Genomic DNA, 15,512 nt, shown 5'->3' on the forward strand with positions numbered 1-15,512 from the left:
AAAACAGGGAGCATTTAAGGAAGCGCCTCTTCATTTCAGTCTTCAAAGTACTTAATGTGGGGGTCGATGAGTTTACAGAGGGTTGTTTGGTATATCTGTGGTGATAGGTGTACATCCGGGAGTGGGTTTGTGATATTTGGGGGGGGAGTGGGCAGCTGTGGTATGGCACAGTTATGTATAGATTGTAAATTGTGCTAAATAGGTGGGTACTGTTTAGATATTGTCAGTGCATTTTTACAATAAGAGGTAGTGGATTAGGTTTAATATATGTGGAGTTAAATTTAAATTTACGAACAAATGTCTTAGCTTTAAAGTAATTATAAACGTGTGCTCGGAACAGTCAGCTGCACACATTAAAGACTCGTAGCATCTTTAGTAAATCATTTATGAAGTGGCAGCAAGATGGCTAGATGCCGCCAGGCTGGGTGCGCTATATACATTGCAAAATAAATAACATAAATAAAGATCATTTTCACAATAAAAGGCTGTAACATTGATGGGAACTTCTGTACTAGGAGGTCCTGTTAGTTGATATATAATGTTAGTCTGTGATTCCGGTTTTCAAAAATAAACTGTTAACTGACTTTTACAGACTAGTAGGTTTGAAAGGCAAGGTGCTACATGGTATATGATACATACATTACATTATACATTATACATTAACTATATGATTTGACCATGGTCACACATTTAGTTAAGGGGTGAAAGTGTAACCCCTAGTTGCAAATGAAGTACTCAACTTCATGAATTCTGGGTGGTTAAACGTATGATAAACAAAGCTGACAAATACAGCCCAACATTGGAATGGCTAAGGTGTAGAGCACAGGTGTGATTTGTGAATGTTCACACACGCACTAGCGGAGCACGTTTCCCCATTTAAAGGATGAGCAGATGTACACTGAAATCATTGTAGATCAGCCAAATCATGCGTTTTCATGGTCATGTGGGAAGGCCTTAGAAGCAGCAAGAGCACCCCAAACATGACTTGATCACAATGTACCATGTTGTCACCGCATTTGGATTGCAGCTGGGACTAAGAGAAATGCTGAGGGCTAGAGCGACCGAAATGGAATGTGGCACTGGAGGGCCTATGCAGAGAATATCTAAGAGGGAGAATAGCCTTTGGCAATGGATCAGGGCTGTCCTAGTAGTTGCAAGGGCCCCAGTCAGTATTTGAAGAATCTGTGCTTTGGTACAGCACTGCACAAAAGCGGTCACCTCAGGCAGCATGAGCGAGTTAATACACCGCTACAAGCTAAGAGGTAACCTCGGAAGAGGGTGGAGGGTTATACCACACAACCTTGGAAAAGGATGCTAATAATAGGCCATTCAAATTAGGTAGGTAACTGGGGCATTAACTAAGAAAGGTGTGCCGATAGGGAACTACGCAATTGTTTTGTACTCGTTCCAGTGGTAGTTGGCTGTGGAGGAGGAGATATAGGAGGAGAAGTGGTACACATATGCTATTACAATGTGGCAAGCTGTGGGGATGGCGAACTCGGGGCAGCGCTCCTACTAGTGGATTCGTTGCTGGTTCGTTCATATTCCTTACTTTCTGATTCATGATTATAAAAGTGAGGCATTTAGCCCAGGGCCCAATTTTGGCCCTGCCTGGTAGGGCTACATGCTTGTCCCCTGAGCGAAATAAAAACACAGACACCAGGGTGTGGTAATAGTTTTTCTATTTGTTTGCGTTAGTGTGCTTTACATTTAATTACATATTTAATGTTGGCCTATACCATCCAGACCACCATGGGGTGGTGAGAATGCAGAAGAAAAGAGAGAACACAATGACAGAACCACCCCTTCCCAGGAGTGGGCTGGGCAGGGGAGAGAACCTTGTTAAGAGGGGAGAGAACTTTGAAAATAAACCATTAGGGATATCGGTTTGGAGGAGAGAAAGAGCAGGAGTTATCACAGTCCACTTCCTGGTGGGCAGCGGGCTCGAATGTCCGATAAGGCCTAAAAGGTCCTCTATCAGCAGGCTATGCATGCCACGAGCGGCCCAGCATCTCCCAGGAGGATAGCTCAGCGGCAGCGTGCTCGACTTGTAAACAAGATGACACGGAGCAACACAGGTTCGATCCCTGGGTCCGCGCTTAGAAACCTCTGGGTATTAAGCGCGTTATAAATAACCTATCATATCATATCATCTCCAGACTGCTACTACATGAAAGACCCCAGACTGCATGTGTAGGGCAGTCCGGAGAGAAGAGCAGGGCGGCTCAGTATAACCTGCGTATGCGGGGTGGCCCAGACCAGGCTACATTGCTGTGCCACATGTTGACCTGTCCTGGGGATGGATGGGGCAAGCCCAGAACACAAGTCCATCCATCCCTCCCTGGCATATGTGAAGTAAAAGGGGAGCATGGAAAGCGAAGTCATTCCAACCTGCTCGCCGGCTTTAGCAACAAAGAGTGAGGTGTGCCCATCCACTTGCTCTGCACAGAGAAGAAAGGGGCGGGCCACAGTGAATGCGCGCCAGAGCACAGCAATGATGGCAGCTTCCCCATGGCAATGGAAACCCCACCAGAAGAGTGAGATTGCCACAGGGAATAGGGCCATGTTGTGAGCCCCATGCGGTGGACAGGGATGCCAAATAAGATCTTGTTGCTGCAGGATGTGGAGATTAGTCTGGCAGGTCTCCCAGGGCATGGCGGCCACCACAGAAAAGGACATGAGTCATGGGCCAGCACAGTGGTGATACCTGCAGCCCATGTGATGGACAGGGCAGCCTGGAATTCACAAAGTGTTTCAGGCATGGTTGGCGGTGATGCAGCACCCCACAGGGGCATGGGGTGCCACCAGGAGTTAGGTGAAGTGTGTAGGAATATGCAGCAGTGATGTGGCACCCCATGTGGTGGATGGGGCACCACAGGAGAAAGAGCAGTGCCTGAGGGTGGGACACCCCTGGGAACCATCAAATAGGGGCTAGTCCCTCCCCTCAAGACATCAAGCGATATCAAAGAGTAAAAGGTACTGCCAATGGCCCCATGGTGGGGCTGCAGCAGCCTTGCATATGCTTGATCCAACCTGTTATGGCACTTTGTGGCTAGGTGCTTACCACTTGTCTCTGCCTGTGCAAACAGTGGGCACCAGTGGACTTGGATAACCACCCTGTTAAGCTTGTTGCCTGTGATATGCAGGTTGAGCCACTGTCCAGGCAGGAGGGGCATTGATCGCCAGATCTATCTTTCTCGGTATCCTCTATCTTCTAGTTCCAAAATGGCCGCCATCGAATTTTGGAGAGCCATGAGCCTGGACAGTATCAAACAAGTACTCCGATAGAAAGTGAAAAGAGTTTAAAATAAATGTGTTGATTTTGCTGTGCTGTGCTGTGCCTAAAGCATTGCATTGACACGACGAGTGGTCTACTACATGGCAGTCCTTTTCTCCGGGGCTGGTTCTTGCAAACGAAAGAGCAAGAAAGATTGCTATGCCATCATATCCACACATTCCACTGACTGCTCCTACCACATGGTTTGCTGATTTGTACTTGCTTTGTGAGTGAAATTACTCTTCTGTGCATGCACCCATTTCCATATATTCATTATGTTCTAGCACCCGTTTGGTGATTTATTTTGACAGAAATATTTCTCAGTGTATATGATGGAACTAAAATGCAAACAACGTTGTTTTCGTATTACATTAACATTGGGGTTGGTACAACATATGTAGTTACAAATTGGCTATACATCTATAAAAAGTAATGACTGCTACACTCGATAACAATAGTTTGGGCACAGAGCATGCCGATGCAGCATCTATGAGCCGAAACTAAAAAAGCCTACTGTGGTTTACACCCACAGTAGGCTTTTTGTGAAATGTACCTTTTTATTAACTTTGATATTGTCCTACTCATGCCCATAGTGATTGCTGTATTACTCCACATAAAATGCTTATGTGTTCACTCAAATGGCCATGCCAGGAGGGAGGGTAATGGAGTATTTATGTAGTTCCTGGATAGACCTCACCAGCACTTGCTACTGAGTACAAATAACCAAAGGAAAGCTGCATGCACACATGTTTCAGGAAGGAAGTGGGGCCCCATCGGCGTGGAGAGTTACGGAGGGAAGGTACACCAGTGATGACTATGTGGAAGGCGTGGACACAGAAGGAGCCACGCCTATTTTGAAGATTTCACTTTTGATGAAGGGAGAAACTCCAGTGTGCATGAGTACACCTGCAGTGACAGCAGAATTGCGTGCTCTTGTGTGAAACAGGTTAATCATCTCCCAGCAAACATGTGCGTGTTGCATCAAACATGATCTTTGAAGGTTTTTTATAACTCCACACATTTCATGGAGTATGACAGCCACTAAAAGGTAGAAGGAAATGTCAGCCCTTCCGCCTGACCAGTGATTGTAGGGATGTAATGCTAGGCAAGCCATGATGCTGGATGCTCTCAAGGTGAGCTTCCACCAGTGATAAAGTCCTGAGACAGCCTGAAAGAGCAAAGATCTGAGAAAAGAAATAAATGGAGTACTTCTATATGCATTTCCAATGGTCCTTTGTTCCTTACCATCAAGACCAGAGCATGTTCGTGACCTTGGTCCTGCTGCCAAGCGCCTTGATTGACATGCAAGGAGAATCCCATTATTATTGCCTTATTTGTGGAAGGGAGGGTGGTACAATTGTGATGCAACCACAGCCTCACTCATTTCCTGTACAGAACACTGTTCTCCCTCAAGTGGATTAACCGACAACATGTAGGTTGCAGTGTGTCGAGGAGGAGAGAACCAGGAGGTAGTCAAAGACTCAGGGACCAGTCCCTAGTGGTACACCCCGGTAACAAACACCCAGACTGAAAGTAAAGCCTCAGACCTACCTTGCCCATGGCACACAGAGATGTGGGCAACATCTGGAGATGGAAGGGGAGACCTGACTGCACAAGGGCAGACACAGAGGGGAACCCACTGCAGCGAAGCAGAAGAACTAGATAACACGAAGCGACCGCAAACATAAATACAATGTTATTGTGTTGGAAAACACTGCGGTTTTTCTTTCCAAGTTTCTCAGGCTCCTCCGGCTCGGAGGAGCCTGAGAAACTCGGAAAGAAAAACTGCAGCATTTTCCAACACAACCGTGTTGTGTTTCTGCCTGCGGTGGCTATCACTTTGGGTCTCCGGTGCTCCCAGGGGAGCACCGGAGACCCAAAGTGAAAGCCACAGCAGGCAGAAACACAACACGGTTGTGTTTACATGCCGCGTAGTGTTTCTGCCTACAGCTGATTTCCCATTTGGGGCTCTCGGGCTCCCGTTGGGGAGCCCGAGAGCCCCAAATGGGAAATGCTAAATGCTGCGTTGTTTCTGCCTAAATCTGCTTTCCCATTTGGGGCTCACGGGCTCCCTGTGGGGAGCCCGAGAGCCACAAATGGGAAAGCAGATTTAGGCAGAAACAACGCGGTTGTTTTCCGCAATGCTGCGTTGTTTCTGCCTAAATCTGCTTTCCCATTTGGGGCTCTCGGGCTCCCTGTGGGGAGCCCGAGAGCCACAAATGGGAAAGCAGATTCAGGCGGAAACACAACGCGGTTGTGTTAGAAAGTGCTGCGGTTTTTCTTTCTGAGTTTCTCAGGCTCCTCCGAGCCGGAGGAGCCTGAGAAACTTGGAAAGAAAAACCGCAGTGTTTTCCAACACAATAACGTTGTATTTATGTTTGCGGTCGCTACAAAAGCGACCGCAAACATAAATACAACGTTTTTAAAGCTGCGGTTTTATTTCTAAGTTTTCCGGGCTCCTCCAGCCCGGAAAACTTAGAAAAAAAAATGCAGCTAGTGCTTATTTTTTTTTAAAATAAATAGAACTTACCGAGATTCAGCTGCAGCTTTCCTGCTCTGGTCTCCGGTCCCCGTCCTCCGCGTACAGCACTAATGAAGGGAAAGCCACCCAGCGGTAGCTTTTGTTTACTACAGCTGGCTGGCTTTTCCTTCATTAGTGCTGCAAAAGCAAAAGCCAGCACAGGAGGGCATCCATTTCACAAAATGGATGCGCCCATGTGCTTGCTTTTGAGAATTTTGAGCTTGAATAGCTCAAAATTTTACATAGGAAGTTTTAAAAAAGAGAATGCTAGTATTTTTTTTATGTTGCCTATCTATTTTTTAAATAACATTTTTTACTAGACCATGCCTTTAACTATTCCCTTCTACCTTAAATGGTACGCCTGTAATAAATGCTGTGCTGTCAAAACTGTCCATTCCTACAACATACAACCATTTAATGTATGCTTGTAACTCTTACCAATGTACGGTGTTCTGCTACTTTCCTGAAGTTAGTTCTGTGCTCAGTGAGTACCCAAAATGAAATAAACGGGTGTTTTGCAGTTTGCCATTTAGAACTGGAAAGTGGCCTGAATAAAGCAGCGGCCAGATCACGGGCATTGTTTACATCGCTGCACTGCGGACTCATTTGTGATATTGACAAACTGACCTCTCCCTGCATCCACTGGGACATGGGCGGCACTGGTGCTCATTCCAAAAGTGCAAGCGTTGGCGCTAGCATGATATGAGTGATATGTCGTTTTCAGCTGCTCTGTGAGGGACGGATATTTGAGAGGCAAGCAAGTTGTGTGCCTGGATGTAGGTTTCCTTGAGCCCAGGGATCAGAATGTAAAGATGTATATTATGTGGAGGTTTCAGAGGAAATGGTCATTGCAAAGTAGCATATAACATCATTTCATGGCCTGCTACAGCTTCTAGTATAAGATGATTTTAGTTATTTGTACACTGCTGGTTTGTTTTGTGTAAGTACACATGCAAGACCTGATCCAAAAGGAATACATGAACAGCTCATTCTTGCTAATTGATGACATTCAATACGATAACAAAGTACCTTATTAACACAATAAAACCTGTCCACAAATAAAGCATACATGCAACTGGGTTGTTTATCCAAACTAATACTTATCATCATATGACATTGCCCCATTTCAATTTGGGTATGCCAGAGGGCAAGTAGACTGTGTTCATTTCTTTGGGAGGGAGACTGTTGTTCCTGCTTGGGGAACAGTGCAGTGCAGTACATGTGCAGCTTTATCTCCTGGAGATCAAGCATGTTAGTGTGACAGTGATGAACCCCTGCTTAGGGGGCCTTTCAAGATCAATCCATCTGTACAACCAATAGTCATAGGCCAATAAAGGCCTACCCAATTCCTAATCAGAAGGTCACAATATATTGTATCATAAAGGTGCTACAATACCTAAAGGTGCTAAAATAGGTTCTCATAATCAGTAAGAGTAAATCATTACACAGAATGAGACCAAAGAAAAGCAATACAACATGGGCAATTACTATTAGGATTATTTTATTGGACAATTGCAACAAAATGAAAGGGCGACCTACACCCAGTTTGACTAAAACTGGTACTCTACCTCTTGTAATGAATGTCTAATTGGATCTGCATGGATTGAAGCAGATTCCCCTTATATTGTTTCCTAGTCTTGACATCCAAAGTGAGGAAAACTGCCAATCTATGACCATAGCTCAGCGGGTTGAGCGCTCGCTGCTGCGATCTGAGTGTGATCTGCAGGTCGCAGGTTTGAATCCCGGCAAGGCCAACGCAGCCTTTCATCCTTCCGAGGTCGATAATTGAGTACCAGTTTCGGTTGGGTGATATCGTATGTAAATATGTGTTCAGTAAAGCGCTTTGGATTAAGGCGATATATAAATAACACATCATTATCATTCTGTTCTTTCAGATTGAGCAGCACTCCCTCTGCCTGGCTCTGTCACCCGAACCTGTCTCTCTGTAGACATGGCACATGGTACCAAGGACATTACAATAAACTATGCTCCATAGTCTCTACCCATTTCTCCATGCAGCAACAGATGCTGGACCTGGAGGAGTTTCAACCCAAATTTACTGAATTCGTGAAAAGGCTTAGCTGATCAAGGAGGAGCCTGAACATCATACACCTGTGGTCCCTCATGGGTGATACATCCAGATGCAAATCCCTTCCCTGCATACTTGGGTACTGATGGCATAGCCAAGGCATCATTCCACCATTGTTATCATTAAGCATTAAAGATTTTAGACAAGCTTTCACACCGCTAGGTATGGCCGCTGCACGAAAGAACCTGGCTGATGTCTCAATATCGCTGAACACCCTCTGCATGTTCTCAAGCCATGCAATTCTATGCCTTAGGGGGTGAACATGCAGCTCTTCAGTAATAACTTTAAGCAGTGAGGGGTCATCACTTTGCCATACTTAGGAACATGTGAAAAAAGAAACACTAAACATGAATGGGAAATGGTTAGGCAATTACCTTTTTTACATAGAGCACAATTGCTACATTCCTGTGTTTGGATGCACAGAAATAAGAACAGTATGCTACTGCATGCTGCCCGAGGCTGATCTGATGTGGGATGGGGTATTTCTAGGCATGGGTGGACGGGTCAGTAGTGCCAGTGCTTAAATTGTAAAAAAAAAAGAAAAACAAAAAAAAACGATAGGTGCCAGTGCTCAACATTATTCTTTGGCATCCACTGGTGCATTATACCGCCCTACCAGCAGGATGTCAGGAAGGGGTTGGAATCCCTGGGGCTTGGAATGTTGTGGCTATTTGACAACATGATAATCATTTTGTCATAGTAATGCGAACTGCTTTATTTTTATAAAGATACGGAGGTGTAAATTGAGCAAGACTCACTTCTTCCAGTAGGGTTTGAAGGAATCAGGATCATGAAAATGTGTGAACAAAATAGGCATAACGGTTCATTTTATAGCATCATTTCCCAAAGAAAATTAATACGTGGGTATAGGTTTTATGGACACCTATAAAGGGAACAGAGAATAGATGGAGAAAGAGCATCAGAAATGCAACCTTCGTGGAGAGAACAGGGCAGCACAGAAAGAGTGCCTTGAACAAAGAACAGGTGCAGATTGCGGGCAGAGCAAGCTTCCTTCAGAAACAACAGGTAAGGTTGCAGGTGGAGCAGCTCAATCTTCCTTTCCCACAGATAAAGAACATGCATAGTCTGGGGGTCATGCAGGCTTCTCACACAAGTGGAAGTCATCCAGCAGAATGCAAGCTTTGGAATGATTCTCTCACACAGAAAAGGTGATCTTGACCTGTGGTGTCCTTCTGCCTCGCCAATAGCCTAGACAGCTAATGTGATTAGCCTAAACCCTGCCTCACACGTGTGCCACTGGGTTGGTGGTGGCTGTGGCAATGAATCTTTCAGGGGTTGGTAGGACTGACTGTCCAATTCACACATGAAGGTTTTTCACATTTGTTCAAGATATGTTGCAGTGGCCTCTGTGTGTTTGGTAGAGCAGTGGAGCAAGTTTCCCCCACGCACACAGAAAAGGTACACTGTGGTCAGCAGCACTGCAGGTTTCTATTGTATGACATAACAAGCAGGCAACATATACTACAACAATGCAATCTTTGCATTTGCAGAACATCTACATCATTTCAGTTGTTCACCCACACAAACACAGAAAAGGTCAGCATGAGCTTCCCTCACAGAGTATGCCACAACAGGCCTTAGTAGAATTATTTTTCCTCAGAGCGATCAGGTATATAACACACGTGTGTTCAAATAGAGCAGATCACATTGGGTAACAGAAGTGAATGTTTCCTTCACAAACAAGTCACCACGGACTGCAGTAGCACAAGCTTCCGTTGGACAGAAAGAGTTTGAGTTGGCCTTACCACTTCCACCTTCTCTCAAATGGATTGTGGCTGCACTAGTGTAAGGTACCCTTCCCTCAACACATGCCCTGAAAGCATCATGAGCCACAGCAGTGCAAGCTTCCATCATATAGACTAGGTACCACATGAGACTCAGCAGTATATACTTCCATCAAATAGAATGGTTGCAGGATGGTCCTCAGTAGTGCAAGATACCCTCACATACAACAGGTAGAGCACTCGCCTTACCTTTTCAAGTTACACTCACAAAGAACAGTCAGGAATAGACTCAGTAGTGCAATCCACCATTATGTAAAATGGGCACAGCAATGGTCACTAAAGTGCAGACTTCCTGCAAGTAAAACAGGCACAATTATTTTTAATGTTATTATTGCTATTATTATTATTATTAGTAGTAGTAGTAGTAGTATTGTATTTATTGTGTGCAGACTTAGCTTTGACAAGCAACAAAGTGCTTTACAGAGGTATACAACAATACAGATGTGCAACAGAGCACTTTCTAGAGGTAACAACAGAACAGATATACATTGGGGGATAGGATACACAGGGGGCACAGAGAAGTACAGCTATACAGGGTGGCGGGTGGTAATGGGCGGACGGCATCTAGCGAGTCATGTGGTGCAGGGGCGACGCAATGTCCTAGGTGTTGAAGAGGAGAGACTTCTAGAAGTAGTGGGTCTTGAGTTTTTTTCTGAATTGTAGGAGTGTAGGGGTGAGTCTGATGCTGACGGGGAGGAGATTCCATAATCTTTGGGCATAGGCAGAGACAACTTGTTTTCTGGTCCTTTCCTTTTTGCAGCGGCAGATTTCAAGTCTGCATGTGTCCTGGCTTCGTGTGACGCGCTGGCAGTATGGCCCTAGGCAGGACATTCTCACACCACTTATGATAAAGAAAATATGGGCCATCATAGTGTCTGCGTTCCTCACATAGAATAGTCCCAGCATGGGCCTTTTCAGTCCATGCACCACTCACACACATCAGACATAGTGGTGGAAGCAGTGGCAATGCAAACTCTGCTTAGGAAAAACAGTAATTACATGGGCCTCCACAGTGCAGGCTTCACTCTAATATAACAAGCACATCATGTGTGTCTGCAGTACGTCTTCATGTAGAAAAGGCACAGCACGGGCTTTAGTGCTTGAAGCTTTCCCCATCATAAAAGTGCCACTCCCTGGGCCACTGCAGTGCTCCTTTATGCATCCTGATCCAGTTACTCTGCAATCCTTCCTCCCATCATTATCTTGTGCCACTTGTGCTCCCAGACTGCTAAACTATGCCATTGAGAGATTAGAAAGTCAGGCAATAACATTTATGCAAGAGTGGAGCATTCTTAGCTGCTTTTTTCTTATTTACAGTAACAGAGGTGTGGGCACCTGAAATATGTTTCCAAAAATCTATTGTAAAACTACCTATGTAAAGCACTTAAATTACCTTTGAACTAATTTTCTTAAATAATGAACAATTCTCCCAATAATTAGCATATGCAAACATGGGCAGTTTCATTTGTGTTACCATTTCAATGTGCAGAAAAATGATTACTAATGGCATTTATTTATAAATATAAATGTGGCACGTCGTTTTGAAAATATATAAGGCAGGGATAGCTGGCACCTTCACAATGGCCACGCAGGAATGCTGAGCATGCACAGACTGCAAGATGCTAGCAGCTGCTCCATTCAGAAGCCAAGTCTGTAGTCATCTGGAGAAAGCTTTTTCAAGTCGTATCTTGTCTGCCAGGCTGCAAAGAACTACTAGTGGAGGAAAGTAGAAAGGTGCCGGCAGGGTATAGAGTGCAACACTGCCAGCCAAGCCTCTGGGAGCTAGGTGCTGAACTGCAGACCCCTCTCTTTTTGACAGAATTGCCAGAGTGCACAGACAGCCATGATGTACACGTGTATAAATACATTTCTAGATACCAACCACAGGGGAAGGGGACACAACAACATGGGTGGGGTGGGTGTCACAATCTTAGAGGGTCCAGGCAACAAAGCTTTAAGGTACTGCAAAGCTCAGTCAATGTAAACGTCAGCATGCTGGTGCTCACCCTGCTTTGAACTTAAGTGCTGGCAAATACTGGCACAGATTAAGCACTGCAGGAGTGTAGTTTGATTTAGATTTGACTAGGTAAAAGACAAAACTTGCCCTAAACTGGCAGATCCCTGGTCCTGGGCCCCTCTACTCATGCTAAGAAACTGCAGTTGGGAAACCCCAGGAAACAGGCAACATCTTTGAACTTCCCCTAAATAGCTACATTGGATGTGTGTTCAATATTCCAGAACACACGTATGCGATAGGAACCCATACGTTACCAAGACAACAAGTCGGTGACCCTATTAGCAAACCACTAGATGCTTCCCCTGTACCACAAGAACTAGTGCCTCACTGAAGACATTCTGCTGCTTCACATTCACAAGTTCAGCAGCTCGGACCGATAGTGTTGATGATTATAATATTACATGACAACTGATTAATGGAGGATTTTCCATAATGTACGATCCAATATTTTGCAACATTTTAAAGAACATTACTGAAACCCTTTAATTTTAACTATTATGTCTTTATATATAGACAATTGAACCAGCAATCCACAGCCTATACGTCACAAACCATGGAGACCATTTTTAGGATTACATTTAAGTAATTACTTTTGAAATAGAAGAAAAAAGATGCTGAAAATCTTAAGAATGTATTAGAACATCAGTTGTTCTGGGAAACTCAATCGCATCATAATCAAATATATGGGCATTAAATAAGCCAGTGAATGATAACAATGGCGTGTCTTTTTGTTCTTTTTTTGCTTTCTTATTTATAATTTCAGATCCATGAACGTTTCTTCAAGTATATGCAACACCATATACATTGTTTATACTTGTATTTGTGTACTGAAGAAGCACGCCCCTTGTGTAGTAACAAAAGACAAGAGAAGTGTGAAACACGTGTAGGCATACCATTGAATTTGTCTAAAATGTTGTTCCCTCTAAAATTCTTTTGTTAATACTTTGTGTAGCTAAACAGATACAGTAACATCATACAGGGTTCACATTTACTTTCTTAAATATATAGAAGCATTAATGAGAGCACTTAATAGCTTAAGACTTTTTTTGTACTGCAGAATTGTACAACCAAGACAGGTTCATGTTTTTCTAATTGTACAATGCTGCAGCTCTTCTTCGTGGTTCCAATAAAGAATACATCAAATACATTACTTTGCTAAAAATGGATCCAATGTATTAGCATTACGCACTTCATCTCTGTAAAAGCAGCCTGTCTGTAGATATAGAAATACTCTTTGGCCTGAAACACACACTTCCTTAATGTCACTCATCATTCACTTTATCCCAGAGATTGACTATTTCCCAAGCTTGCCCTAGTTACTCAAAGACATCCTCATCAATGCAGTTTAACTGCAAACAGCGTTTCTCTGAGGTCACATTGAAAGTTAGAAACAGAACTAGCGAGGTTTAGATTCTCCCTTCCACTTACATTAATACCTGAAAACACTATTTTCCCATAAAAGAACGATTATAAATGTGCTTTTGCGTCCACACTTTGCGCTCCTCTTTAGAATTATGGGCAATCCTGAGTGCCAAATCATCAAACTAATATAGAGGCTGTCTGCATTTCAGATCTGTGTACCTTCTCTGCAAGACACCCCGCCCCTTCCTTCTATTTCCCCTTATGCTGCATGGCCCTCTGGAGTACGGAATGTGTTATGAAGTGTCTGGTATATTTTTCATCACTCTAAATCAATACGTGTTATGTGTTAAGTGTTTTGTTATATTATGCTACTTTTGAGTGTCTATAAAAGGACAAGTGTGTTGTAAAATCCCTATTTAGAGTAGACTAATTTTGTTTTAAAAACATGTCTTGGGGAGGACTCATCAAAACCGTCCTTGGAAATGTTGGGCTTGCCCACAGCCTTTGCTTGCATGGTGTTACATGTGGGCACTTTGAAAAAAATCCAAGACCACTTTAGGCTCCCAGCTCACCACTGTCTCTTTATCTCTCTACCTCTCTTAACTTTAGTTAATAATTAGTTAAGGTAAAAAAAAGTATTGCAACAAAACCCTGGGAATTCAACTGAAGCCAACTTAACTTTGCGCCTCCTGTTGCACAGCCTATGACTACAATGATGATATCACAGATGACTTCACACAGAAACACGCAGAAATGCTTTGGAAGTACCCTGACATGTGGGGGCTGCACCCTTTCATATTATAGCAAATTTGAAAGTATAATGTTTTCTGAGAATTCTGAATTGTATTTCATTATCTAGCATAGGAACAATGATGCACATTAAATATATTTGTGCTGTATTTCTGCACAATTGTCAAAATAATTTCTAATGCCATTTGATTTCTAATTGCAATGTTTTCAGTGTTATAGTGACCCAGGTTTAAGGCACTGCTTCAGTGATATGGTGCAAACATTTGTGTATACTGCATCCAATTCATATATTGGGTTCACAATTTACTGATGTGCTCATAAAGGATTTCCAGTGGAGAAATGCTTCAGGTTACTATTGCAGGCATGCCATTTCAAATATTGGAATAACTCATGTGTTACCATTCAGAATGAGAAGGAAATCTTACGTTTTCTAAGCAATGTCTTCTCTAAAATGTACTGCAGACAGCAATGTCGAACATTACTTTTTAATTCTTGGTGGAAAAGCACACCCACATCCACATGGCAGTAGGAGCAGGTTCAGGGTTTCTCGATTCAACTATGACTAAAAAATGTGATAGATGGAAGATTATGAATTAATCTTAACAAATGGCATAGCTCTGGGCAATCACGCACAACACATATATTCATACCTCTGACCCATTGCAGAACAGATCTGTGAGGAATTGCCATCTGGCAAGGGTGTAGAAGCCCTGGATTTTTTGATTTGTATTAATTAATAAAATGACATTGATAATTCCATCTCAGAGGGGTGGCCTGCTATTCAGACCCCCCTTCATAAGCTCCAGGCCAAAAGCAAAACATACACCTGTGCTCTGCTGCATTGTTCTGATCTGCCGCTCATGCTCTCCAATGGCACAGAGCAAGTTCAGAGGCCACAGGTGCCATGTTTGCTAGCTTATGTAACGGGCAAGTCATTGCAGTGCAGAGGCTGCATTTACATCTGCACCTATGTCCCAAAACCACATCATTATGTTACTATCCTTGTGGCAGTTTTAAGTCATACCTGAGTTTAAGGTATGGTGGCTAGAATTTCTCATAATTATTAAAGCCATATCTGATTGGTATCATACATGTGTCAACACTTTGACCCTCACCAGCTCTCGATAGGCTGTGTGTAATCCCCCAGCATGACTGCCTCTGCTGCACCCAGCAGGAGCTTTCCTGGGAAACAGGAATCAAAGTACACACCCTGCACAAAAGGACAAGTCTCACATTGGGGTGTTGCATTCAAAATGGCCTTTGATAATTTGGATCTGATAAGGTGCTGAGTTAGTGTAGCAGAGAGAACTTGACACAGGAAGAGGTTACACTGTCCTCCCTCCCTCCCTCCCTCCCTCCCTCCCTCCCTCCCTCCCTCCCTCCCTCCCTCCCTCCCTTCCTTCCTTCCTTCCTTCCTTCCTTCCTTCCTTCCTTCCTTCCTTCCTTCCTTCCTTCCTTCCTTCCTTCCTTCCTTCCTTCCTTCCTTCCTTCCTTCCTTCCTTCCTTCCTTCCTTCCTTCCTTCCTTCCTTCCTTCCTTCCTCCCTCCCTCCCTCCCTCCCTCCCTCACTCCCTTTAGCACAAAGCCCTATGGTATGATGTCAGATGGAAAAGACCATTTGTCACAAGGTCAGGAATTTTTACCCCCTAAAGCAGGCTTGCTTTTGTCCAATCAGAGCGAGAACACAGACTT

This window comes from Ambystoma mexicanum, chromosome 5p (genome assembly GCF_040938575.1).
Source record: "Ambystoma mexicanum isolate Mex_15411 chromosome 5p, UKY_AmexF1_1, whole genome shotgun sequence".
In the NCBI taxonomy this organism is placed as follows: Eukaryota; Metazoa; Chordata; class Amphibia; order Caudata; family Ambystomatidae; genus Ambystoma; species Ambystoma mexicanum.